Source organism: Vicugna pacos, chromosome 19 (genome assembly GCF_048564905.1).
Source record: "Vicugna pacos chromosome 19, VicPac4, whole genome shotgun sequence".
NCBI classification, from domain to species: Eukaryota; Metazoa; Chordata; class Mammalia; order Artiodactyla; family Camelidae; genus Vicugna; species Vicugna pacos.
Genome location: NC_133005.1, coordinates 12,909,293 through 12,936,079, shown reverse-complemented (window position 1 = coordinate 12,936,079; position 26,787 = coordinate 12,909,293). Strand labels below are relative to the sequence as shown.

General features: G+C 43.0%; 1 protein-coding gene and 1 long non-coding RNA gene across 2 annotated transcripts in view; both read left to right on the top strand.

Annotated features, from left to right (window-relative positions):
* LOC140687383 (trafficking protein particle complex subunit 9-like) overlaps positions 1–26,787 on the top strand; it is a 136,848-nt gene that overhangs the window by 32,175 nt on the left and 77,886 nt on the right. The gene's annotated exons all lie outside the window — the stretch shown is intronic.
* On the top strand, positions 973–26,787 carry LOC140687384 (uncharacterized). The gene is made up of 6 exons (XR_012061636.1): positions 973–1,175; positions 23,869–24,054; positions 24,605–24,748; positions 25,942–26,002; positions 26,184–26,258; positions 26,532–26,787. It is a non-coding gene; the product is annotated as an uncharacterized lncRNA (long non-coding RNA).

Here is a 26,787-nt window from a genome sequence, read left to right as displayed (position 1 = left end):
CACAATGTTGTGTCAATTGCAAGGTGTTTTTTGAGTTTTGAATTAAAAAATACTTTTTCAGCTGGGTAATTAGGTGTATTTATTTGTGTCATTTTTTAAAATGAGGTACTGTGGTTTGAACCCAGGACGTCGTACATGCTAAGCATGTGCTCTACCACTGAACTGTACCCTCTTCCCCAAGGCAAGTTTTCTTATCCATTATTATGAAGCTTAGGAGTTCAAATAAATTGGATAGAAATCCAGATCTTTTGATGCTACTGTGGTCCTTTTCTTTATATTCTGCTGAAGGGGGTTGGGGAAAGCATTTCCTTTGTGCATTTCTTTATTCAGCATTTTTGAGCAGTGACTTTGCATCAGGGCCTTGCTAGGTGCTTGGAAATACAAAATAAGAAATGACCGTTCTCTGCAGAGGCAGGAAGCCTAGACCAAAATCTGGGAAATATGATCCGAGCTACAGTAGCCATGTGCAGACTCTGAGGACAAACTGTACCCCCGGATTTGCTTTAGCTTCCCTTGCCTTCTGGCTGGTACACACGAGGTCACCACAACCCAGATGGGCCCTTAGCACACAGCAGAGTATGTACCTCAATCTCGTCTCCCCTCTCGGCAGGGCCTGCAACATGAGCATCCCTGACTACGTGCAGTGTGCTGAGGACCATGAGACTCGTCCCGTTGTGGTCCAATCCTTAGAGATCATCTCAGAGAATTTCTTTTGCATCTATAGCTACTCACCTTGGTGAGCCATATCAGCCCATGCGGCTCCCAGTGGACACTCTGTATCCACTACAGGCACCACTATGTGCCCGACATTGGGTGGAGCATCTTCCAGACCCACCGCAAGGTCGTGGGCCTTGTCACCATTACCGACTGTCTCTCTGCCAAGGCCTTCGAGAAGCTCCACGTGCAGAGGAGCTGTATGGCACCTCGATAATGACTCTCAGCTTTTTGTCTTTGTACTGCATGTGGAGGTAGTCGAGCAGCCGCGCATCGACTTTGCCTTCAAACTAAGAGGACTGCAGGGTGGTGGAGAAGATCGAGGACTTCACGGAGTCACTCTTCATCTTGCTCAAGTCCAAGTGGCTGGATGGTGGCCCCAAGAATTCTGGGGACAAGATCCCCCTCCTCTGCATCCCGTTTGAGAAGGAGGACTTCATGAGACTGGACACAGACAGCAGGTAAGTTTACCTGGAGGCCAGTCCACCCTGGCTTTGTGCCGGATTGCTTCCCTACATCCAGAAAGGGATCAGCAAGGAAGAAGTCTGTCTTGTAGCCAAGGGGGGATGGAGATGCAGCCCGCCGGTTTACAGACATTTCAAAGTGAATCCGCCTTTGTTTCAGAGAGATCCTTTTAGGGTTAGTGTGGACACTTACTCCCGCTTTACAGCCATGACCATGGTGGGACCCCTGGGGATGCTGTCCAATAAAGTAGCCAAAGCCACTGATGCTAGGAGCACTGGGGAGGAGGCTGGACTGAGCTGAGATGTGCTGTAGGTCAAATGCACATCAGACACTGAGGCTTGTCTAGTAAAAGTATATAAACTATCTCTTTACTTCCTATATTGATTACATGTCAAAATGATAGTATTTTACATACAGTAGATTAAGTAAGATCTGTTCTTAAAATCAGTTTCTAGTATTTGTTTTTTGTTGGTTTGTTTCTTTGTTTACCATTTTAAACGTGGCAAATGGGAAACTTTCTTTACATGGCTCTCATTTCATTTCTGTTGGGCAGCCTATCCTGGGACAGTCTCATCCCTTTGCTTATAGATGAGATGCTGAACCCCGAGAGGCGGAACGAGGCGCTGGTTGAGCTGGGGCTGGAGCCGGTGTCTCCTGCCTCCCAGGCCCAGCACCTATTCTGCTCAGGCCCTCTCTTCTTGCCCGACAGCCTCCATGCCAAGTTATGACATCAGAAACACCGCCGGGGACTTCCGAATGAACTCCTTATGCAGGGAAAGGCGTATCACGGTGTATGGGACAGAGCAGGGAAATGTTCATTCTCACTTTTTCCCTGTGATTAAGTCAACGGCCCCAAATTGCCTCGGAAGTACAGACGAGCTCTTCTGGGCTTCCTACCCTCCCAACTTCAGCTCTGTTTCCCGGTGTATCTGTCGTGCTGTCCCTCAGGCAGAAGAGGGTGAGATGCCTTTTCCGAGACGTGGAAACCTTTGCTGGGGAGAGTGAGGGAAGCTGTGTTCCCCCGGCCTACGGCCTCTGTCCTTGAGTCTGGAGAGGGCTCATGGTGGTCCCACAGGTGACGGTCAGAGAACCTGGCACATGTTTCTGGGCCTGCTGTGAAGGAAGTGCTCTGTGATTCTTGAACTTAGCTAAGATCAGATCCTACTCTCTGGTTGTTGGTAAGTTGGAGGAGAAGATGCTAGAGAATTGATAAAAAGAATGTCTAGACCAGCCCTGTGTGTGAGAAGCACAGGGGACACGAGTCCCACCTGCGAGAGACAATGTAGCGGGCTCTGGATGAATTTTCTGTTCCTCCCAGACATACCTCTATGACTTAAGGAAGGGGAGAGGCATGTTGTAGCCATGATCTGTACTTGTCCTCTCAGGGCCCTGTGATCTATATGCCCGCACTCCCCATCTGCTTCTTAAGATGAGTTGGCATGTTTAGGAGCCTGGGCACTGCTGAGGGCATAGCTGCCAGCACCGTGCTACACCAAGTCTGGCTCCGTTCACCTCTCCTGTCAACCCCTGCTGAGGCCCCAGGCATTAGTCAAGGTAGGTGCATCGGTGCAACATAAGCAGGGACCACTTCTCCCCCTGGACAGACTGGTGAGTGAGCAGTGGAAGCCTGGAGCCCTGCCCCAGCCCCCACGCCAGTGCCTCCTCTTTTGTCATAGGAGGCACTGGTGACATTTTTGCTCAACAAATGCTTGTCTCTGAGTCTGCAGCCCCACCAGAGAATGCCAGATTGTTTTTGTCTTTTGAAGTCTGCCCTTGGGACTTGGCGGAGTAGCCGGATGTGTAATTAGCCCACAGTGGTTGACACTGTCCCCATTGTTTACCCAGAACCTCGTGTACCAGGCATGGCTCCCAGTATCGAAATACAGCAGCGCATTAAACCTCCCTCCTTTTGGGTCTGTCTGTTCTGGTACCATAAGGGCTCAGCCAGCTTCTGAACGTCAGTGAGATAACGCGGCCAGTGAGCTCGGGTCAAGCACATTCTCCTCCAGTCACTTTTACCCCATTGTTGCTTTTAGTATTCCACAGTCATTAATTATTTAAACAATTCTTTGGTACAGGAGCAGAGCCTAATTCTGTCCTGCTACTCTTGGTGGAAATGAGTAAAACTGTCCAGACTGAAATGCGACCACAATTTGTAGTTCAAAAGCTGCCTAGAAGCTTGTAGGTGGAATTTTGGTTAGGGGCGCTGATCACGTTGGGGTCCCCCGGCAGCGCCGCTCCCCTCAGGCCCCTGCTTTCCCTGGAGCAGGAGGTGAGAGTGGGTCTCACCATCCCCTCGTCCCTGGCCTCACACACTCACGTAAATTCTTGTACATGCTGTCAAAATCATTTTTGTTCTTGTGTGTTTCTAATTTTCTCTTGTTCCTCTTTTCCTTTTTCTTTATTCCTTTTTCAATTGTACTGCCCAGTGAGCATGTTGTTGCACCTGAAAATGTGGGCTGTGCACACCCTGCATTGGAAATAGCCAGATTGCCTTCCATACTGTCTCCATCGCTTTAAAAAGCAAAATCTTAACAGCTGTCTTGATCCATGTATTATCCTAGTCATTTTGTATTTTCTAATGTTTTGGAATATTTGCTTTGTTAGCACATTACCCACTGGTGTTAGATACCTGTTAAAATCCTTGCTTTGAGGGACCTGTTTGGTCCTCCTTTTATTTGGTGACAAATGCGCCCTTATTAAATTTGTTTCATTGTTTTGAAGAAGTGAGATGCGAATTGATTTAGGCGGCTGCTGAGGGATTCTTTTCATGGAGTATTTAAACTTGTAAAGTCAAATTCTGCAGCATCTTGCTCGATTCCTGCTTTTACACAAACGTGCTCGGCCCACGGTTCCTGGCTGTCTCTGTGTGACGTGCGTGACGGCGCTTCCTGGCCGGTGGTCACTGGTGAGGAAGTGGCCAGCTCGGGGGTGAGCAGATGCAGGGGACACTGTTGGAGGAAGCAGTCACTGTTTGGTTGTTTAATTTTTTGTTTTTTTGCATTCAACTTCCCCGTGACATTTACTTTACTTTGCCTTCATAAAGGGGCAGAATTGGGTCTAAAATCCATGACACTATTTGTTCCCTTTACGAGGCTGGTTTTCCTGGGTATCAGGACAACATGACCTTCTCCTAAGTAGCTGGCTCACCTGGATCTGTTGGACACAGGGACAGCTAAAAGGGCCGTAGTTTCCTCTCTGCTCCAGCCAGTGGGCATTCAGAGCTGGGTCTGTGGTTTGCCTCAGCAGCCGTGCAGACCTCCCTGCCCCGGCCTTTACTTTTAAGCCATGTTGGCAGTAAAGAGTTGAATCCGTTTCTTTTGCAGCTGACATCCACCACTGACAGCCGTGTCGTTAGTTTGTGGTAGTCAGTCTCCAACACCCCAGACAACCGTGAAGGAAGATGATTTGGCCGACCTAGGACCTTGGATTCTCACCCTCACCATGGTTCATCTCACCCGGTGGAAGGGTTTGGCCACCACCATCATGCTGACCATGAGGCCTTGTTTCTCCTTTCATGCTCTGGTCCAAATGTGGACACTTCATTTTTCACTGAATTTGTCTCGCTTGAGACAGGCAAGAATATCTGAATGAGTCCATCACATTCTGGGTGGGGAACAGAACAGAAGTAAGTGTCGCAAGTAGATGGAGTCTAGGCTGTCCGGGTTGGCAAATGCAGGCTGGGATCTGTGATGGCTGGGCTGTACCCTGGACACAGGTCTTTCCCGTGGCTCCCAAGAGCCCAGGAGTTGGAGTGAGAACAGCCTTCCCTGGGTTCCCCCATCCTCATCTGCTCACTGGCAAGTGTGTCTGCTAATTAGGAGCTCCCCCAGACCTCGGGCCCTTCAAAGCTCAGACCACGGGAAAATCTTGAGTCCCTTTTCCTGGGCCTCCTGTGTGAGAATCCAGTGCCTTCTGAGGTGACCAGCGGCAGGAGATGCCTCCCCCTCCAGGGAGCACCCTACGGCGGACTGTTAGTGAACCATGCTGTGAGCTTGTGGGGTTCCGGCCATGGTCCCTGCAAAACCACACTTGAGATTGGCTTATTGGCGAAAATAACAGGACTGATTCCAGGGCAGGGCCGGGGGGAGGGAACAGTGGAAATTGAATGTGACCTGACACAACTAGGTGGGTGCTGGGGCTGTTACTAAAATGGGGAGTCTGGGAGGTACCTGCCAGGAATCGAATTCCAGAGTAAATGGTGGACATGAGGCATTTTTAAGATGCCATTTTTCATCCAAGTTAGGACTTCAAAGAGGCACTCGGCTCTATGAGACTGGGGCTCAGGTGAAGGAGCTGGACTAGAGATACACGTTGGGAGTCGTCATTCTTAGCTGGTGTTCACAGCCTTGCATGTGAATTAGATCATCTCGAGGGCTGCAGACTGAGGCTGAGGGAGCGGAGGGCTGTGCCTCGGTTGGAGGAAAGCCCAGACCAGGCAGCTATGGTGTGTCAGCCAGCGGCGTTTGTCATTTTCAGAGCAATCCCATTTATCCTTAAGGGGCCTGGGGGTCAGCAGGGCCAGCCAGAAAGAAATCCAAAGGGAGAGTCTTGGCCACGTGTGTGTCTTGGGAAGGTACAGAGGCTGCAGGATACGGAAGGTTATTATCCTCAGAAGCTGGAGTTGGAGTGGGGAGAAGGTATTCACAGTCACCTGTGAGGGAGGGAGGGAGGCCTAGGGAGTCCCCACCCTACCGGACTTGCTTTCCCATGAACAGAAGGCAGTCAGACAGGGGATCTGAGGTAAGAAGGATGGGCACTGGGAGGGGAGCCAACCTGGAGAATGGTGCTTGGAAAGTTCTGGAATAGTCTCCCTGAAAAATAGAGTTAAAAATACCCAGACTCTTAAGAATATTGTTAGTGACTTGGGAGGAGGCAGTTGTTTTTCTGGCCTCCTAAGTGTAAGTCATGTATCCAGGGATACACAGAAGATACGGGCAGTCTGTTCCGGGGGCTTGATCCTTACCAGGGGGATCAGTGCAAGTTTAAAGGGGCAGAAGGGCAGCGGAGGGAAACTAGCCAGGCCCCGTGTCAGGTAGCAGTCGGCCGCCCTACTTGTGTATTGCATTCACATCCATGACTCCCAGGTGGGCGATGGCAGCCCCCTTTTGAAGATTGGGAAGCCTTCTCAGAGGGGTTAAGGAATTGGTTTGTTCAGCGGTTGATAAATGCTGTAGCAGGATTCAAGCAGAGCCTTGTCAGACTTCAAGGGCATGTTCTCTCTACTGTTTCCAGTACTTCCCTGTTATACCTGGAATGGTGAAGTGGGTCAGATTTGGAGCCTTTCAGAAAAAGTATGATTTAAGTGCCTCAGGACTGTTTCACAAAGCTCAGCGTTCTTTGACGGTTCTGAAGCATGCAGTGATTTTCGCCCCACAGAGGTAACGTCTAACTCCATTGTAGATGATGTGGTTGCAAATGATATACAGGTGTAAAACCACACTTCGCAGCTTCTAAAGGGAAACTCTCCAATTCTCCCTTGGTCGGCTTTCTTCCACGGGGTGTAACTGTGCTGCAGCATAGGCCTGAGCTTCCGTATGGAGTGAGGGTTTAATATCCGATGTTAGCATAAAACGGTCAGATGAAGAAAACCGACGTTGACAATTTATTTTTGGGTTTCATTAGTCAAGATATACTATCAGTTAATGGCCCATATAGCAAATGAAATTCAGTATAGGACATTGCATTTCTTCCTTTCTATTTAGAGTTCTCTTACCGAATAAGGTTGCCTGCTTTGGAACATCAGCTTCACCACCACAGCACCTATCAGTATGTTGGTGTGATTGCATTTCCAGAGTGAATCTAATCTGGGCTTCCTCAGCCCCAAACACTCCAGTGCAGAATCACGGGCCATCTGTTAGTCACGCAAATACTTCTAAATTTATATGATGCCAGAAAAGAAAGAAGAGAGAGAGAGAGAGATTGCCTTTATCAAAGTTCCTTTCAGTTCTAACTGCAAACTGTTGTTGAGCAGCTCTTGTTTCCTTTGGATATGAATATATACATTTCTTTGCATGTAACCTGGGTTTTGGACTAGAACACCAAGTTCTTGCTGTCCACAAGCCACAAAAATAGTAGCCAAATTGCACACGTGTGAAATAGTTTATACTTTTTTCTGAGAAAGTATCCTTGAATTTGGGACTTGGACTGTGATTTCTGCTTTTTGCTTCCCTCAACCGTCTTGTAATCTCTCACTCCTTCCCACGTGGTTCCCAAGTGTTCGTGGTCTCAAAGGAGCGGGCAAACACCCAGTTGGTCACCATGTACTGCTGCTATAGATAGAGCCCAGACAAGACCTAAGGGACATTATCGGAGAGGAATTCCTGGAAGAAATGGGCTCTACATTCAGTTGTGAGGACAGAGTAAGAGTCAGCCAAGAGAAGGAGTCAAGAATGTGTCTCAGGTCGCAGGTGCAGCCCGGGCAGAGGCCTGGAGGCTTTTGGCGTGGGGACCCGTGGAGAGTGCCCTGTGCGGTCCAGGGTGGAGGGAGCCCCTGCTGGGGAGGACACTGGAGAGGGTCCAGGATGTAGGGCTTTGGAAGAAGTTGAGTTTTACTAGAACTGACACAGTAGGCAGTGAAGGGTGTCAACAGAAGTGACCCTCAGGAAAGGTACTTCTGGTTTTGCTTCTGATATTCTACAGACAGAAGGATCGGGGCGGGCGAGAGCAGGTATGTCTGTCCCTTTGAGACCCAACCGGTCATTCATTTATTCATTACACGTGCACTTTTGTGAGTCTAGGGGAGAGAGGGTGTAGCCACATTAGTAAGCAAAATGTATTTGCTTTTTGAGAGTTTAGCATTGTCAGAAGTTTACTTAGCCTAGAATGTTCTAGGAAGAGAGGAACAAATTGTGGAGGTTGGAGGGAGGGAAGGCTTCCTTTGGAAACAGTCAAAATGAGACTGGAGCAAGTGGGAAGTAGGAGCAGGTCAGGGGCCCCTGTGGTCACTGGGGACCTGTGTACTTAGGTGAGGATGGGCGAGCAGGGTCTGGGGTGGGGCTAGAACTCTAACAGGGAGCCTCTAAAGGGTTTGAAGTGGGGGTTGATGTAATCAAATTTCTGATTTGGGAAGGCTGCCGTGGCTCTCTGTGTTTGTATAGCGGGGAAGAGGGGGTGGGTGCCACCAAATGGGGGATCATTAGAAGACAATTCACAGGCTGGGATATTGGCATCGGGGCTACTTGGGGATGGCAGGGGCCGTGTGAATGCCGGCTTTCCTTATGGGGGGCTTGTTAGCGGGCCGCCCTAGAGACATTTTGTGGCTGGAAGAAAACTGATGGAGGCCGCCAGGTGGATTTTCCTCTTCTCTCCTTCCCTGCCTAGTGTGATGATCTTAGCTCAGCCAACATTTGGAACAAAAGAGCTAATTTCCAGGGTTCACCAGGACTTTGTTGAGCTCGTTCGAGTGAGATCTGATCGGATTTAGGTTTGTGTTCAGATCTGGATGTTCACTTAGCTAGAAACGTCCTGTCATTTCGATTTCCATAGGGGTTTTTTACTTCATAAAGATTGCTTTCTTTGTGAGAGGAAATTTAATACAGCTGTTGTCTTTTTCAAAAAAATCATATCATTTAAGAACTTTAATATTCAAAAGAATAGAAAAATATAAAATTTTTAAGGAAGTCTTTGGTGTAGTTTCTTTGCTTTCTGAGCTAATGTGGAGTTAGAGCCTTTGCATTATTTAATAGCACATCCTTGTCAGTATTTAAAGAGCTGATAGTGGGCGCCCCAGGCCCCACCTCTCAAAGAATCGTTAAAGTTTTCTCTGAAATAGTGAGGTCATAAAGGTCTTGTTTTCAGAAACAAAATGGTTTATAATACGCAGCATAGCCACATTTATAAAATAATAATTAGTTCAAAATTAAGAAAGTGGAGGATAATTGATTTTTTTAAAGCCTATACATAAACTTTCTTGTGCTAATGTTGCAACTGGAAATTTTGAAAAGAAAAATCCTACTGCAATATCATCTACGTGGAATACATATATGAGTTTCATGCTTGAAAAGTAACTGCGCAGTGGTTTTCAAAGTCAGGAGCATTCCAGCTCAGATACTGGCAGTGATGGTTGCTGGTTTTCAATGAAAGAGCCTAAATTTGCCTTCTTAGCTTTTTTATTTTTGTATTGAGAGGGTTGATTAGCGCTTTGCGAGCATGATTTTGGGGCAAATTGAGGGCAGATGTCGTGTACAAACAGTGAGATATTTCCATGCATTTTATTTTCTGGACATCACCAGGGCACATGTGGGGTTTGTGCCTGCAGGCTGGAATGCTGCAGGACTCCCTAAACCATCACCATTATGTCCTGGAGCTGCTCAGGTCATTGAATGATTTTCTGTTGCTTGGAGGAAAGGTGGTCTGATGGAGGTGATCAGATGTGCAGTTAAAGTGCTATTACTTGAAATAAGAGTAACCTAGAAACATTGCTCTAACAATACAGGATGAGGGAGGAGAATTGTCTGAGCTACTTGCAGTGGGGAGTCTTCTCAGGTTTCTCCCACACCGTGACTCCTGCCAATATCCTCCACAGTCCTGCACGGTAGTTCTGCCGAAGCAAGCAAGCACTTTGCTCAGAAACGCACTGAATTTCCTTGTGCCTCTGTTTGTTGGCTTTTTTTTGAAAGCACATTTTGCCCTTTGCTTAAATGTCATCCATGCTAGTCAACTCTTACACTCACTTTTTCTGGAACTCGTCCATAAATAGCTGCTGAATGGATGAACAGAATGTAGTATCTCCATGTAGTGGAAGATTATTCACACGTAAGAGTGAATAAAAAAGAAAAAAAAAAGAGGAAAATGAAAAAGGCCACCTGTTTTTGGAAGTCCACCCTGACTGTTCAACCCACACTTTTCCCTTTGAAACCCAATCACTTATGCTCCACTCTACTCTTTTTGATAGTACTTACCACCTTCTAATAATCTTTAACGTTTTCAAAAAAAAAAAAAAGAAAGAGATGCTGATACCACTTCAAAATATACAAGCCTTGATAACAGCTTGTTAATTGAAAGGAAGCAGACACAAACGGTCAAATATTGTTGATTTCACTGATCTGAAATGCCCAGAAAAGGCACATGCAGAGGCAGAGAGCAGGTGATGGTTGGAAGGGGCTGGTTGGAGGGGGATTAGGGAGTGACTGCTAGTGATAGGCGGATTCTTTTGGGGTGATGAAGTGTTCTGGAAATAGAAGGTGATGAGTGCTACACAACCGTAAGTTTGCAGAAGACGGCTGAGCGCTGTGTCTGGGAGTGCCTGTTGTTGGGGCATCTTTATTTTGTTCTCATCCTGCAATGTGAAGAGCCATCTTCTGCTGTGGCTGTTCTACTCCTGTGAGTGGTGAGGGTCAGAGACTTTGCAGAGTCATGTTTCTTTTTTCCCCCTGGGTGAGTGTAGGCAAAAAAAGATTTAAGCCTAAGAAAGTGCTCCATCTGCAGAAATGTCTTTTTGTTTTGCATGGTGTAAAAACCTTGAGAGCTTTTAATCGTTGAGGCCAGTCTGTGGGAGGAAATAGCCCGTGAAGCCTGGGTGAGCCCGGGAAGTGCCGTGTAACTCTCCCAGACACGGGTGGGGATTTCACCCCCGTTCAGGCAGTGAAGGGCCCAGACCCGTGAGCAGACTTGACAATCGTGAATATTTACGTGTATCCGCTGCTTCATCTTGAATATTAATTTCAAGCTGAGTCAGTTTGTGGCGGCAGCCTCATCCTACATCAGGAATTTGTAGTATCTGCTCTTTGAGGTGAAGACCTGACAGACTTGATTATTTAACAGTCTGCCTTGAATTGATATCTCACATTCCTTTGTCAAAAGCAAAACAGCAGAAATACAGACGTACTTTAATGCCAATGTGACCTGGAACAGGATTAGCCTCTGTGCCTCAGTGGCCTTATCTGTGAGTGGGTAAGATGATAACAGTGCTTCCCTCAGAGGAGCTGGTGAGGGGAGAGTCAGAAGCACAAATGGAGGACTTACACGAGGTGCTCATGAATGACCTAGTTTAGTGCTGTCAGTCTGGTGAGGACTCAGGGGCAGAGATGTCAGAACAGAGCAGTCCTAGCAGGAGCTCGATCCGTGAGGGCAGCTGTTATGATCAGTATCACCACTGTTGATTATCAGGTAGTTTATGACTTGGTAATATGAATTCATGAATAATGTTAAAGAAGTAGACATCTCAGACCAGTTTACATAGTCCTCAAAATTTCCTCTGAGAAATAGATGGTATCTTCCCCATCTTAAATCTGAGATGAGTCTCTAAAAAAGTCTGTATTCCTCCATCTTTTTGCTTTAATTCCCCATTTCTTAAAAAACAAAGTTTTTAAATGGAGTTACTGGGGACTGAACTGAGTGCCTCATGCATGCTAAGCACATACTCTCCCACATGATGTATAACCTCCTCCCTGATTTTTTTTTAATTTACTTTCTTAATTTACAGAGTTTAGAGGCCTCTAATTCTTTTTCTGGAGACTTGTCCATGAACCTGTAAATCTATAATTAATGGACAAAATTTGGTTTATTAAAAAAATCAATAGAATATTCTGCAATCCATCCAAAAAGAAATGCTCATTGACTTAAAATGTTTCTCCTTTAAGGTGATTTCTCCTTTGTGGTCTAGCTTAATTTATTAACAGGCATCCTCATCATCATAATGACCAAACTCGCTGTGAGTGGACACCTACGTAAGGCTAAAATGCTTTCCTCATGTTTTAGTTCATAGCAGGTGTTTGATTGTAGGTATCAGTGTCTCCTTTTTTGCAGCTGAGGGATTGAGAGATGGAGCAGCTTGTCCCAAATTACACGCAGCAGGCTGTGGCTAGCTCGGTGCTGGAACCCAGGCTGCACAGGATGCTTTCTTAACTGCTCCTCTAATCAGCCTCCCGTTAAGTGGTTACCCAAACACCTGTGACTCCATAAATGGTCGAGTTTAGTGATCTCAGCTTGATGATGCCTTCAAAGGAGAGACACCATTGAGAAGGTGAGACAGAGTGGCAGAAATTACAATTGTTTATTTTCACAAATTTTTAATTCTCAGGTAATTACTTAAAAAGTTAATTTTATATTTTAGTGCTCTGTAAGCACTAAAAACATAACATTAAAAATAATTATAGTGCAAAAGAGAAGTGGGCTCTTAAAGTCCAACCACTGCTATTGATGTTACTTGTTTTTCTCTAGTGGCCCTTATTGACAGAAATACTTACAAAGACTGAATTGGTTTTATGTAGTCTTAATATGGAAGAAAAGATTGTCAGTGAATATTGTAAGTAAAGTCTTTACTCTTTTCTTTCCTGTTGATGAATATGTAAGTTGTTTTCATGGCTTAAGTACATTTCCTCATTTGTGAAATTTTAGTAATATTGTTTAATTTGTCTGACTGTGAGAGTTAGATGCCTTGTATACAAAGAACACAAGAGGTGCTTAATAAAAGTGCTGTCACAATGACAGAAATTTTAGATTGATCAACTCTGAATACTAAAGAGTGTCGCTTATTTCTGATGCATATTTAATATGTATATGTATGATATATTTGAATATGGTTTAAAGTAACAAGGATTCATTTTTTTTTTTTGGTGTAGTATGAAGTTTTAATGAAATCTGTATCATTCTACTGAGACAGGGACTAGTTAAATTGCCTTAATCAGATGACCTTGAAGATTATTTACACAGAATATGTATTGTTACAAATCAGAATTTATGTTGCCGTGTAACCATCCACTCAGATATTTAAATTCGTGGGATTCTGACCAGATCCGTTAAGTTTAGTAAAATCCACATTTATCATTTTCAGGAAATAAGCTCCTCTCTTTTGTGATTAAAGAAAATTTTGATTTTTTTCTACACTCTTAACAGGTTTAAAATATCAAAACATTGATTTGACATGTTACTTTTTTAATAGAGAGAATAAAGCTCATGCTGTTTTATTATGTAAATAAATATTTTTGAATGTCGACAAACTTGTATGATATCCTGGATCTTTGAGAAGTATTTTGCAAGATATTAGATAACCTACTATTGGAAAAATACAAACGTGACTTTTATGAACTTAGGCGTAGTACAGATCTGTTGGTTTTTGCTACAGTGCAAGACATGAGGCCTAGGATGTCTTTGCTGCCGATTGCCAGGAGGACACATTCCATGTCTCAGTTTCCCCTCCTGTAAAATGAAGTGGGTGAACTGGATTCTTTCCTCTTATAAGATGAGTTTCCTTAAGCCTATGTATTCTGTTTATATTCAGGAGTATTAGCAGTATCAAATTAAATACTGAATATCCCTCCCTTCCCCCGAATCAAAGTGCAGTATGTGCTACATAAGCTTTTAGTTATCTGATTCTCCTTTCTGATCCTACAGGCAATTTTTGTGTTGCATCTTTCCCGGCAACCTGGAAGGTCATTTTAGCCATAGGTGGCACTGTTGCACCTTCTTACAGTCTTAACTTTCCTGTTTGTAAAAGAAGGCTTAAATAACTTTATTTTATTTTGATTTCTTTACTTAATGCTTCAGAAGAGCCCAATGTCTTTTATGTGTGTCTACCTGGAAAAGTTATTCTGCTTATATCTTAGATTTATTCTGTCATCTCACTGTGAACATTTCAGACTTGCTGTGCAAGCAATGGGAAAATCGGGCTTTTCTTCTAGTGTTAGAAACCAGTGAGCCGGGATTTTATACAACAGCTAGAAGCGGCATCTGGACGACCTTAAAGGTGAAAAGTGTATTGAGTTCCCTGAGTTTTGACCCTGCCGCTGTGTGTTAATTGGTGGTAGGAGATTTGGTACATATACGAAGGGGTGTAGTTTTTTGACTTGGGTTTGGTTGCACGTGCTGCCACTGAGCCACGTGAGCCTGAGACAGTTCATTTTGAGTTTTTCCGTCGTCTGTGAGATGGGGACATTCATATATGAATTGTAGAATTGTGAGAATTAGAAATTATGTGCAGTGTTTACCACAGTGAGTATGTCAAGAGGGCTATTAAACTTTAGCTGCTGTTTTGTGTGAAGCCATCATTTGGGAGTCTTTGGCAATTACTAAGAAACAGGAAAATAAGAAGAGCTGTTTTTATGATGAAAGATATTTGAGGAGGTTCCATAGTTCCTATACCCATAATTTAGCATCAGCAGAGTCAGGACAGTTACACAGTCGCCCTGAACCAATGTTAAGCCAAAGAATTATTTGTTACTTCATATATTTTGGGGCTTAAGGAGATCCAATGCTTATACACATGTTGTCTCCAGCAGCCAACTGAGAGATGACACAAAAGAGTAGACAGGCGATAAATGTCTTCTTTGTTCCTGATGAAGCCACGTTCTTCATGAACTTCAAGGCTGTGGGAAAATGCGTGTCATGATACTGTGTCCCAGAAGTAGAGACTCACCCTGTCCCATGTAGCTCTGGGCCACAGCGAGCCTTCCCTTGAGAGGACCTGCCCCTTCATGCACAGGGCTTTCCTGCCATGGAGCTGAGCATCCCAGGTGCTTCCCAATGGTGACCAACACTGGAGTGAAAGGAAGGGTTTCACATGCCCCGCTTGTCTCCCCGGACTCACACCTCACTCTGTTAGTGTGATGAGTGCTAGCTGTGGGCCAGGGGCGAGGGTTGTGAAGGGAGAAGCACTCTCCATGGCCCAAAAGAGTGGTTAGGAGGCATCCCCTCCCTCAGTTTAAACAGGTGGTTGGATGGAACATAAGGGTACTCCCCAAGAGTTTATAAAAGGAGAAATAAGGATGTTCTTTGGGACTTAGGCTAGCCAGGAAACACATAAGATGATTAGAGGGGAGACTTGTAAATCACTTTGATATTAAGTTGACATTTGTTGAACACCCAAAATGTGCTACATTCTTTTCTGAGCATTTTACAGAAATGAATCCTTCAATCTTCTCAACAAGCGAGTAAGGAAGGTTTGATTGTTATCCCAGTTTTACAGTGTGGAAATTGAGGCACACAGAGGGTAATTAAGTTGGCAAAATCACAGAACTATTAAGTGGCAGAGCTGGTATTTAAACCCTGGCTGTCTGGTTTTGAGGCTCCCAGAGATGGGCTTTTTGTGTTTAGCGTTATCAGCATCCCTGAATCTTTGTACCTCTGTGCATCAGTTAGCCTATAAAGGACAGGGAAAGGAGAGTTACATGGGTGCTCATAGTCATGTCTTGCCACTGTCCACGGAGAGTGCACCGTGATTGGCGTTAATTGTCTTCTGGGCAGTAGATCTGTTCGTATAATAGAAATTTAGTTCATTGAGTTAATCTAGAAACCCTTCCTGCTCCGTTTCTGTCCATGCTTGCCATGTGACTGCCTGCCCGTTATTGGGCAGTGGAGGAGAAAATGTACTCAAGGTTGAACTCTGATATTTCAGTCTGGTTCATAGATTCACGTCTTCTGTTACATTAATAAGCTAAGTTTCTGGTTTTCTTGCATCAGTGTCTCATGACTTCGGTTAATGTGAAACCAGTCCATGGGAGCCCAGGGGTGATGACGGTATAATTTCTGAGCACGCTGTGGCACTTCTACCCATGCAGACGTGGCTGAAGGATGTCCACCTTCCTCACTGATTTCCCCCAACAGCAGGGTCCTCTCCCACCCCTGGATGTGAGGTTGGGAGCTCTCTGAGTAGGCCAGTCAGAGGCCCAGTTAACCAATCAGAAAATGATGAAGTACCTGGAAGTGGGTTTAATAGAAGAAAAGGGCTTCCAGGTAGTCAGATGGGCTGTTCGAGTCCATTTGGTGAAAAGCTGTCCACTGTCTGTGGTTGAGCTACTTCTTTGCTATTGAAAAGTCTGGAGTAGATGAAGGGATTTTAAAAAGCAGAAAGGAATGATTTCAGGTGGTACGTCCACACTGGTGAGAAGTGATGGATGACCACCGGTGTGAGGCATAGACAGAGTCTTACAAACTTCATAAAACAGCATTAAAAGCTCTGCCATCTGAGTGCACTTCATATGGGGTCCAGATCATCACTGGTCACGCAGTGAGGGCAAGTAACTGATGATGGCAGAAAGAACATGGACGCATCAAAAAGGTCTCGTTCACGTTCCCTGTTTAAGGGATGCGGCACAGTGTAATATATTTGAGCTGGTTTTTCACTGAAAAATTTTTAGTGTTTTCTGGGACTCCCCAGTACCCCAAGGGTCCATGCAGCTGGGTGTCCCCTCAGTGCAGCACTGTCAGCGTTTGCCCTGGGCTGACGCGGTGTCACATGGAGCAGGACGGTCAGCGTCCCCGGCTCCTCTGAGCTCCGTCTCCTCATCCGCAGAGCCGGGTTTCTCATCCGTGTCTACTTAGTAGGGTTGTTGAGAATCACACATGAAGCTTCAGGGGTGACTTGTGGTTGTCTCTGTGATTGGCATATAGTGAGTATTTGATAGAAACACTTCTTTTTTTAGTATAATTGTAGCACCTAGGTTGCAGTGGTTTTTAGTCTGCGTTTTTTTATAACTTTATTCTTATTTTTTTTGCTTTGCAACTTTGTTTATTTATTTTTATTTTTATTTTTTAACATTTTTTATTGATTTATAATCATTTTACAGTGTTGTGTCAAATTCCAGTGTTCAGCACAATTTTTCAGTCATTCATGGAAATATACACACTCATTGTCACATTTTTTTCTCTGTGATTTATCATAACATTTTGTGTATATTTCCCTGTGTTTATTCTTTTTTTTTTACATTTTTTATTGATTCATAATCATTTTACAGTTCTGTGTCAAATTCCAGTGTTCAGCACAATTTTTCAGTCATTCATGGACATATACACACTCATTGTCACATTTTTTTCTCTGTGATTTATCATAACATTTTGTGTATATTTCCCAGTGCTATACAGTGTAATCTTGTTTATTTATTCTACAATTTTGAAATCCCAGTCTATCCCTTCCCACCCTCTACCCCCCCCCCGGTAACCACAAGTCTGTATTCTCGGTCCATGAGTCTATTTCTGTCCTGTATTTATGCTTTGTTTTTGTTTGTTTTTGTTTTTTAGATTCCGCATATGAGCGATCTCATATGGTATTTTTATTTCTCTTTCTGGCTTACTTCACTTAGAATGACATTCTCTAGGATCATCCATGTTGCTGCAAATGGCATTATGTTGTCGGTTTTTATGGCTGAGAAGTATTCCATTGTATAAATATACCACATCTTCTTTATCCAGTCACCTGTTGATGGACATTTAGGTAGTTTCCATGTTTTGGCTATTGTAAATAGTGCTGCTATGAATATTGGGGTGCAGGTGTCATCCTGAAGTAGTTTTCCTTCTGGGTACAAGCCCAGGAGTGGGATTCCTGGGTCATATGGTAAGTCTATTCCTAGTCTTTTGAGGAATCTCCACACTGTTTTCCATAGTGGCTGCACTATTCTTATTTTTAAATATGCACTTAGTTTATTTATATTTTTGGAGGTACTGGGGACTGAAGCCAGGACATTGTGCATGCTAAGCAGGTGCTCTACAACTGAGTAAAACACACCCTCCTTTTCTGCACTTGAATATAAATATTGCTATACACAAAATAGCTCTTAAACACCATCATGGGACCTAGTCACTGTATAGACAATTGAACACGTATGCTATTTCAATAGGAATAAATGTTGATGAGACATACATTTCTGAATCTGTTAATGTGCTTAAAAACGATCATAGGTAGTGATAAACACGAATCTTTGATCCAGTACTTCTTAGGGTCTGTTTTGCCATCAAGGGAAATTACATTCTACAGAGAAGGCTAATTGGGTCTCTTTGGTATTTGGATGGTTTAGCAGATGATGAAGACTTTCAAAAGCTGAAAGTTTTGTATTTTAAATTAACTACAATGTTATCTTCTACAAGTTGTAAGTACTAAGCTTGTGAAGTGCTCAGTAATCCAGGGGGTATGTGTCTGTGTCTGTGTGAACGTTTGTGTGTGTGATATCAGGAAGATAGAAAGAAGTTCCATATAGACTTCTGATAACTTTCTCCTCCTTTTCAAGGTGTAGGCATATATTTACATAAATAAATTGATATTCTTTTGTCATTTGGCATGTTGGGAATAAGACTTTCTCATACTTGTTTCAGAAGGGTTAGGGAGGATGAGCTTAGGAAATGGGAGGAGATAGAGACAGGGAGGTTCTTTAAACTGTGCAGAATGAGAAATAGTAACTTTTCTCTTTTCTTCTAGAGCAAACTGGCACTGAATTGTAACATAATATTACTCATAATTGCTTTTCTGATCAGATACAAGTACCTCAGATTTTTTAAGGCAACATGAAAGATGAAATATGTTTTAGCATTTATCTTTAAAAGAAGTTTTATTTTTCAAGTAAAAGGTTATAGCCTGTTCTTTCTTCCAGCGGTACAAGAAATTCTCATTGATCTATCTAAATGACCTCTGTGCTTAGATTCTTTGTGTTTTTTTTTTTCTTTAAGTGCTTGTTTCATTGTGGTTTGAATGAATGTTTAAAATTTCTGGATTTTGATCTTTAGAACATGCTGATTTATCAAAACTGTTAAAAACCTGATTGTTCTCTGCTCCTGGTTTGGTGGGACACCCTACTGATTTCTGTTGTCTGTTAAAGAGGGAAATTCTTCCTCTAGCCTGCAGGTCATTAAGTGAATGGTTTGCAGTGTGCCTTTAAAATTCTTTGTATGCATTGAGCATGTTTGTCCAGTGAATTTTAAATTGACTCATTGTACTGACTTTGCTTTGATTCTGTGGTTTTGATCCTCTCCACAAGAATTTGAATTCTCTGTTGCATTTTGTATACGTGTTCTTAACAGGGGAAGAAATTTTACATTTTTTACAGAGGTGGGTTTTCCTATCCCCTCTGAATGCCTTCTAAAATTGATACATTAAAAATCTGTTATTGCAGTGCATAATTATTTCATAAACTATTTTTGGCATAATCAGAAACAATGACCAAGAATGATAATAAAAAATACGAAAACCTTCCTTCCTTTGAAGAATAGAAATCAGGTAGTCAGGCTCCCTCATGCTTTGTGCCTGACACAATTACTCTCATGTCATTGTGTATCATGATTCGGAGATGGAGTTGCTTCAGGCTTATAGATTTTTGTTTTAACATTTGTGTTGAATACTTTCTCCAGACTGATGTTTCCTGTTGTGTTTGTGGAAAGAGTAGAAGGGAAAAAAATACTTTGTTTTGTTTTCAGGAGGCCTGAGTTGATGAGAAAAGTGTTGAGGGTGGGCTGAGGAAAAGAGTGACGCTCCCTCTCCTCCTGGCTGAAATTGATAACCAAAGAAATCAATTAAGTATATCGATATTTGACCAATAGAATTTAGCGAGCCCAAACTGGCTAGAAATGCACAACGGAAATTACTGAATTCAGCTGCAGAATGAGGTGCTTTACCAAGTAGAAGCAGCAGAGAGCAATCAGAAATATCAGTAATATGATGAGATATAAAAGGAATATTATATCTTTTATTTCTGAAACTTTTCTATGGAACGTTGTGTAGAGCTAAAATTAAGTTTCAAGCATCAGGAGTTAAGAGAGTGGGTGGTTCCGTAGGATCGTTATTCTCGGATGTGCCTAGACCCTGCTAGAGTGGCTGAAGATGGCAGGAAAAGACCCACATCCAGGATTAGTCATCCTAGGGTGTCCTCCATAATGGTTCCATGTGGGAGCCCATGATTGGGTTAACAAATTATAACACAGCACAGTCGCCTCTGAACTTTAAGAAGAAAAAATATGCTTTGATACTGCTTTGCAAGCAAGTTCCTGTGCATCCTCACTCCAGTCTCCTTTCCTTAAAAAGCAGAGACAATGCTTTGCTTGTGTAGTTGAGGTTTTAGGTAGCACTCTGCTGATTGCAAAGCAAGGACCGAGACCCTCAGCTATAAACGCTGGGCTTGTGTGTTGTTAGTGTATTATCCCCAAAACAAAGACCTGGCTGGTCTGGTGGTGTGCTTTGTAATGAACATATCTAAAAGTGTATCTTGTTCCCCTCACCCCATGACTTCCCTAAACATACACTAATCCTTTGTACTCATTGTGTATTCTACAATCTCTGCCTCATCCTGTCTTTCCCGAATTTCCTTCTTACTATCTCACAACTATTAACGAAGTTTTCCTTTGATTATACACAATAAATATGGGAACATTCGAGAGGCTCATGGAGATGGCTCCCTACTCCCTCTCGATTTCTTGACTTTTTCCACAGAGTCTTGAATAATCATTCCGTGTCAGTAAGACTTCTGCCAGCCAGAACCCACAGTTCCAGGTGAGAAGGATGCAGGCTTTATCTCTCCTACCGGAGGGAGAGACAGAAGAGAATTGAGATATGCTCCCCCGTGATCCCTTCCTGCCCAAGGTCTACAGCAGTTCACCTGCAGCCTTCTGGCCTCTGCTCAGCGGGCCTCTGTCCCAGGACTGAACTCATCCTTTTCTTCCCTTGTCAACATTTCCGGTACCTTTCAGAACTTGGTCTCTTCCCTGCAATTCAACCCTGGCAGATGTGATGGTGGTCAGCGTGCTGGTGGGCAGTCCTTTGGGGACCCCCAGGAGCCATGCTGATTCTCCTGAGTCTATCAATCTGGGTTACAGAACAGTCGAGCACCGAAGGAAGCCCATTCACGTGATGTCAACACAGCATTTCATCACGTTCATTTTATTTTTAAATTTTCGGTGGAGAAATTATTTGTAGCAAACTCTTCCAGATATTCGCCGCCTGCTTTCCTCACCACCATTTCCTTGTTGGCTCTGGTGCTAGTTTTATGAATCAGGATTCTTCTCTGCTCATTTCTGGCAGCAGGGCTTGCCGAATCCTTGATCTGCATTTGAAGCAGAATGCTTCTTCGTGATGTCAAGGTGATTCTCCTATTTCTGAATATTTCGTGTACACTCAGCAACTGTTTCAAGTGAAATGCTCTTGTCCAATTTCGGTTAACTCACATTTGCTGATCTCCTGCTTTCATGCTGAGGGCAGTTTCTTTTTCCTCTAATAAAAGTTAGCAATTTGCATTTACTCTGGAAGGTACTGCCCCGAGATGCTTTTGTTCTTAAGAGTTTTAATACAATTCACCCATTAAAATGTACAGCGGTTTTTACTCTATGCCCAGAATTGTGCATCCCATTCAATCCTAGAATATTTTCATCCCCCCAACAAGATGCCCCGTATGCATAAGCAGACATTCCCATCTTCCCCATCCTCCCCCAGCCCCAAGGAGCCACTTTTTTCTCTGTGGATTTGCCTGTGCTGGACATTTAATGTAAATCGAGTCACTTCATGTAAGTGGAACCGTCTATTGTGACCGACTACTTTCACACTGAGTAACGTTTTCAATGTTTGTCCATGTTGTGGCCTTAGTCACTATTCTATGCTTTGCTATTGCTGAATAACATTCCACTGTATGGCTGGGCCCCTCTGTTTACCCATTCACCAGGTGATAGGCATTTGTGTTATTTCTGCTTTTTGGCTGTAATGAGTAATGTCGCCGTGAACACTCATGTGGGATTTTTTATGTGGATATCTGTTTTCAGTTCTCTTTCGTGTGTGCCCAGAGAGCAGAATGGCTGTGTCAGTCAGAAACCAAATGTTCAACTCTCTGAGGCTCTGCCAGGCTGTTTTCCAAAGTGGCCACGCTGTGTTACGTCCTCACCAGCAAGGGCTGTGCGCTCCACTTCCTCTGTGTCCTCATTAGTGCTTGTTACCATTTTTTTTTATTATAACCTATTGTTGTGACTGTGCAGCGGCTTCTCCTAGTGGTTTTGACTTGATTTCCCTTATAGCTAATGCTATTGAACATCATTTCATTGTGCTTATTGGACATTTCTATGTTTTTCTTGAGAAATACCTTTTCAGAACATTTATTAACTTTTTAATTGAGTTGCCTTTTTATTGTTGAGTTGTAGGGGGTTTTTTTCTTCATTTGGAGATACAAATTCCTTATGAGATAAATGATTTGAAAAAATTTTCTCTAGTGTGTTGTTTTTTCACTTTCTGAATGGTGCCCTTTGAAGCAAAGTTTTAAATTTTGATGAACTCCAATTTATCTCTGTTTTCTTTGTTCCATGTGTTTTGGGGTATTATTTTAAATCTGAAGTATTTTATTTAAGCTTTTATGTATAAAATATCTAAATTTGTAGAAACAGTCTAGGAGATGGGTGCGGTTGTTTTCCCCAGTCTATGGATAGGAGACTGAGGTGCAGAAAATTTCACTGAAATATCAGTGTCACAGCTACCCAGTGCTGTGGGAGTTCAGACCCTCATGTTTTTCCCCAGAATCTGTGATATTCACCACCATGCTCCACTACTGCCTGGAATCACTAGTGAAAACATCTTTCCTTTTTTGATTTCTTGTTAGTTTGTTTTCTCATTGGGGACCTCATCTCCTTATTTTCCTTTCGGATGTCAGTGTAGATTTATTATAGGGCTCATGTAGGCAGAAGCATTGCTATCAGTTATCTTCTTTATTACTCACTCTCCAGTGATGATTGTTGCTAGTTGACCTAATCAAGTCATGCTTAAGTCTTTCCTGCTCATGACACTAAAAACAGTCATGACTTACAGAATGCTCAAAGAAGAAAGTACTTGATTGATTTTATTTTGCTACCCAATCAAACCAATCAAGTAAAAACCCCAGTGTTGACACAGACTATAAGCCCTCCAGAATAGGGTCACTGTCTTCCTTGTGTTTCATTTATTTGGTCACAGTGTCTGGATAGTGCTTTGCTGTCCAGCAGTTTTGTGAGGATACTGTGCTCGTGAATAATTGTAAGCACAGAATTTTGACAACAGACTGTGTTGTTCATTTCACAAGGGAAAAGATAATATAGAAATACTGCTCAGATCTATTTTAAAATTAAGCTTGGAAATTTGAGAAGAATTCAAGAAGCCATACAAAGCTCTTTTTCACTAATTTTAGATCTATCTTAGACACTTTATGGTTACATAGCAGAGTAACTTATCAAGTAGATTTGACAAGAGAAGTGTTATATTGATTATTTGATTCAGTTGAAATATTCTACCAGGGATAAAGTCATAAGTGCACATAAATGAACAAATATGTTTGTATTTCTATGCAACATGGGAGCAGACTACATATGTTTCTATATAAATATATGACTGTGTGTTTTAATCTGCCTGTCAGTGTTTTTTATAGTTTTTCAGCAATGTTATAACTTCAGAATTCTTCTAAGTTATTCACTCCCCATATTACTGCAGTTTGTACTGTGTATTCTATCTTATGGATGGGATTCCACTGTCCCCTCAGTGAGGAATTTCCTCTCCTATTCCGTTAGTAGCAGAGTTAAAGGAACTGTGATTTCTAGGCCTTTGCTCTCCATGTGTTTGCAGTTGGCTGTAAATCACGAATTTCCCTTTCTTGAGTTTTAATTTTTCAATTAGAATTTTTAAAATAATTGTTAATATGTTTCACCAGTCTCCCTAGAAACTTGATGTGTTTGTGCTTTTCAGTTTTCAATTTATGAAAATTGTAAATGCACACTTGTTTTTAAGTAGTCCTTTTTCACTAGATATTTGTTTACTTCTTTAGATTTAAAATAATTTTTTCCCAATGAATGAATCGGTGTTCATGTTTTAAAAGATAACTTACTTTTTATTTTTCTTATTCTAACAGGTATATTTGTTGTACAGAATTTAGAAAATAAGGATAAACAAAATAATAACTTAAAAATGGCCTCTAATCTCACTTGGAGATACAGATGTAAGGTTTGAAATTGAGAATTACAAGTCCTCTCACGTTGTACTTCTCTTTCAAGTACGTTTTGGTTACTGAGACCCTCGAATTCCCATATGAATTGTAGCAGCAGCTAGTCAGTTACTGCAGAGGAGCCCGCTGGGATTGTGATCGAGACCACGTTGTATGTATGCATCGCTCTGGAGAGCACTGCCATCCCAAGAATGCTGTCATCTGATCCAGGAATCTGCGTGGTGTGTCTTTCCAGGTATTTAGGTCTTCTTTAATTTATTTCAGCAATGTGTATGGTTTACATAGTATTATTTTATTTATTTTTTGCCTTTATACTGAGGACAAGTGTGCAAGGTACCAGGATTAGAATTGTATTATAGCCCCGCAACTTGCTGCCCCATGGACGCTGCGGTCTCTCTTTGCCCTATGTAAAATCTCGCACAAAATAGGACCTAAGTAACTCTCTCTTGAAAGAATGATTATATGATTGCTGGATGATGCTTGAGAGTCCTTGTGATGATGTCTTTTTCCCAGATTTTCCCCTCTTCTTAACTATGCCCTTTCCCTTCCTTTCTTCCAGCCTGGGTTTCAGCGTGCCTGTGGCATTGATTTTTCTTGTCTGTGGACTCATCCTTTCACTAGTTCATGATAATGTTACATGTGGGCTGTGGAAACTTGATAGATGTCAAGAAAGAGCAAATCCATTGCATGCTAGTATTTTTAGAGTGTGTTATTGTATTATCGATTGAAATTAAATCAGGCTGACCCATTGAGCCATCCCCTGAGCTCTTTTCGCCTTCCTACAGGTGATACCGCTCTCGTTGCTGCATGTGCCCTTCCCCCAGACTCGGTTTTGGAATTGAGTAAGTCACCATCACTGGAGCCCTCTCTTTAAAAGATGAAGAAAACCTTTGCTCCTTCTCCCTGGTTGGGGACTTGGATGAGATGAGGTAACAGATAAAGAATGGAGCCCCACCTCATTCTGACCACCGCTCTTTCCGTTCATTTCTCCAGGGGAAGGGTACAATTCAAAAATATAAAGATTGTGAGCTAATGAGATAGACAAGACAACCGATCATTTATTAAATATCCTTTCATGCCAGAAACAAATGTATTATACACACAAAAAGCACATAAATTACGGTAGTACTGTGGTTACAAACGTGGGTCCGAGTTCGATTCCTGCTCTGGAGTGACAAGTCCTGTGAGATGGAGAAATGGTAGATCAGCTTAGCCTCTCCAGGACTGGTTTTCTATCCCGCAGAGACGGGGTTCGCTAGGCATCCCTACCCCGTAGAGGTGCTGTGGGGTGTAAATGACGTGAGTGGGCAGCCCGAGCACACCTGCTCGTTCCTCGTAAGTGCAGGATAGCACAGCTTTTGCAGTGATGCCTTTATGACCACACCGTGTAGACTCTCAGTGCTCCGAAGGGATGCCTTGTGGATTGGAGATGGGATTCGCACTTCTGTATATACCCAAGAATTGGGTTATTGGGCCTTGCTGATTTGAATCTATTCTTTAGAAAGTACATAATGTAGATATATTTTTCAAACATGCATGCTTTTTATCTTTTATTATTCATACTTCTACCCTCTCATCTCTTGGTGTGACATTTCATGGAATCCAGGAAACAGTCCTAAGCCACCTGCCTCTTCACACTTCTTTGTGGTGGTTTTCTTCCCTGACTAGAAGAGGGTTTTGCATAGGAAATTTTGTTTGCTCCTCTTCTCTTGGAGTCTCCCTGTTTGTCTGCCCATCTCTCACCTGTCCATCTGTACATTTCTCTACCCACTCATTCTTCTGACTTGCTCCAAGAAGCATTTCAGGTAGCTTACAGAAGAACAGATACCAAATAAACAGGTGAGAAAATGGGGCCAATTTCAGACAGTGAGGCTTGCAGTTGAGCCTGTGTGAGATTTGCAGGCGTGAGACACACGCCTCTGCCTTGTGCCTTATAAGATAGACAGCATCAATATGCCTGAGGCTCCCAGCAGACACAGGGAAACAGGGTTTGTGGGAGATGCTTACTGGCTGTGAAATAAATAAGTGGCTTAGGAGAAGCCCAGACTTTCCAACTACTAAGGCTTAGGAGAATATATTGAGTGTCTTCCAAAATCAGATTATTGCATCTTTTCTTTTTCAGAGTTTTATGTATAGTTGGTTTACATTCTATACCTGGAAATTTCTCCAAAACTGCTGCCCACGTGAGTCCCATGACTCGGGAATGGGGTGGTTCTGCTCATTGACGGGTGTTGGCCAGAAACGGAAAATGACAGCCTCAAAGGAGCCTGGGATTAAGCAGTTATGTTTTGTCAGTGCTGTAGATTTCAGAAAATACTTTTACCATTTCTCTCCGCCTGAGGAAGCAGCGTGCTCTCTTCGCAGCATCAGGAGCTCAAGGCCACGGGATGGTGGGGGCTGACTGCACTGCCGTCAAGACAGCTGTGCTAGTCACTGCAGGTGTGGTGCTTTCACGTAGTGCATTTCATGTTCTTTAATAGGTTTCAACAGGTAGTTAATTAACTGAGTTAATTAACATTTAATAAATATAATGCTTTGTTGAAAAGACAGTTATAGGCAGAATATAAGTTGTGAACAATATAAAAACTGTTTCAATACTGAAATTTCAGTAGGGAAGATTCAGTTTATCTTATTTCCGCCTCTCTTTAAAAGTGAAAAGAAACAAGACAGAAAAAGCAGAGGATGATTTCTGTTCTTCCTCTCAGCTTGCAGGTGCCCTCACCTCCAGTGGCATCCATCCAGACACCAGCACTGACACTGGCCGTGCTCAGAACTGCCTCAGCCCTGAAGACACAACTGACAAATGGAAGGGGGACGCGCCCTGTTACAGCGGGTGCTTTCACTTTTTGGGTCCTTATGTAACTGCGCGGTGTTATTCAGGATCACCCATTCTGCACTGTGTGACGGTGCTTCGGTGTCTCCTAGTTATTTCTTTCTGTAAGTACTCATGTATTTTTTCCAATGTGTG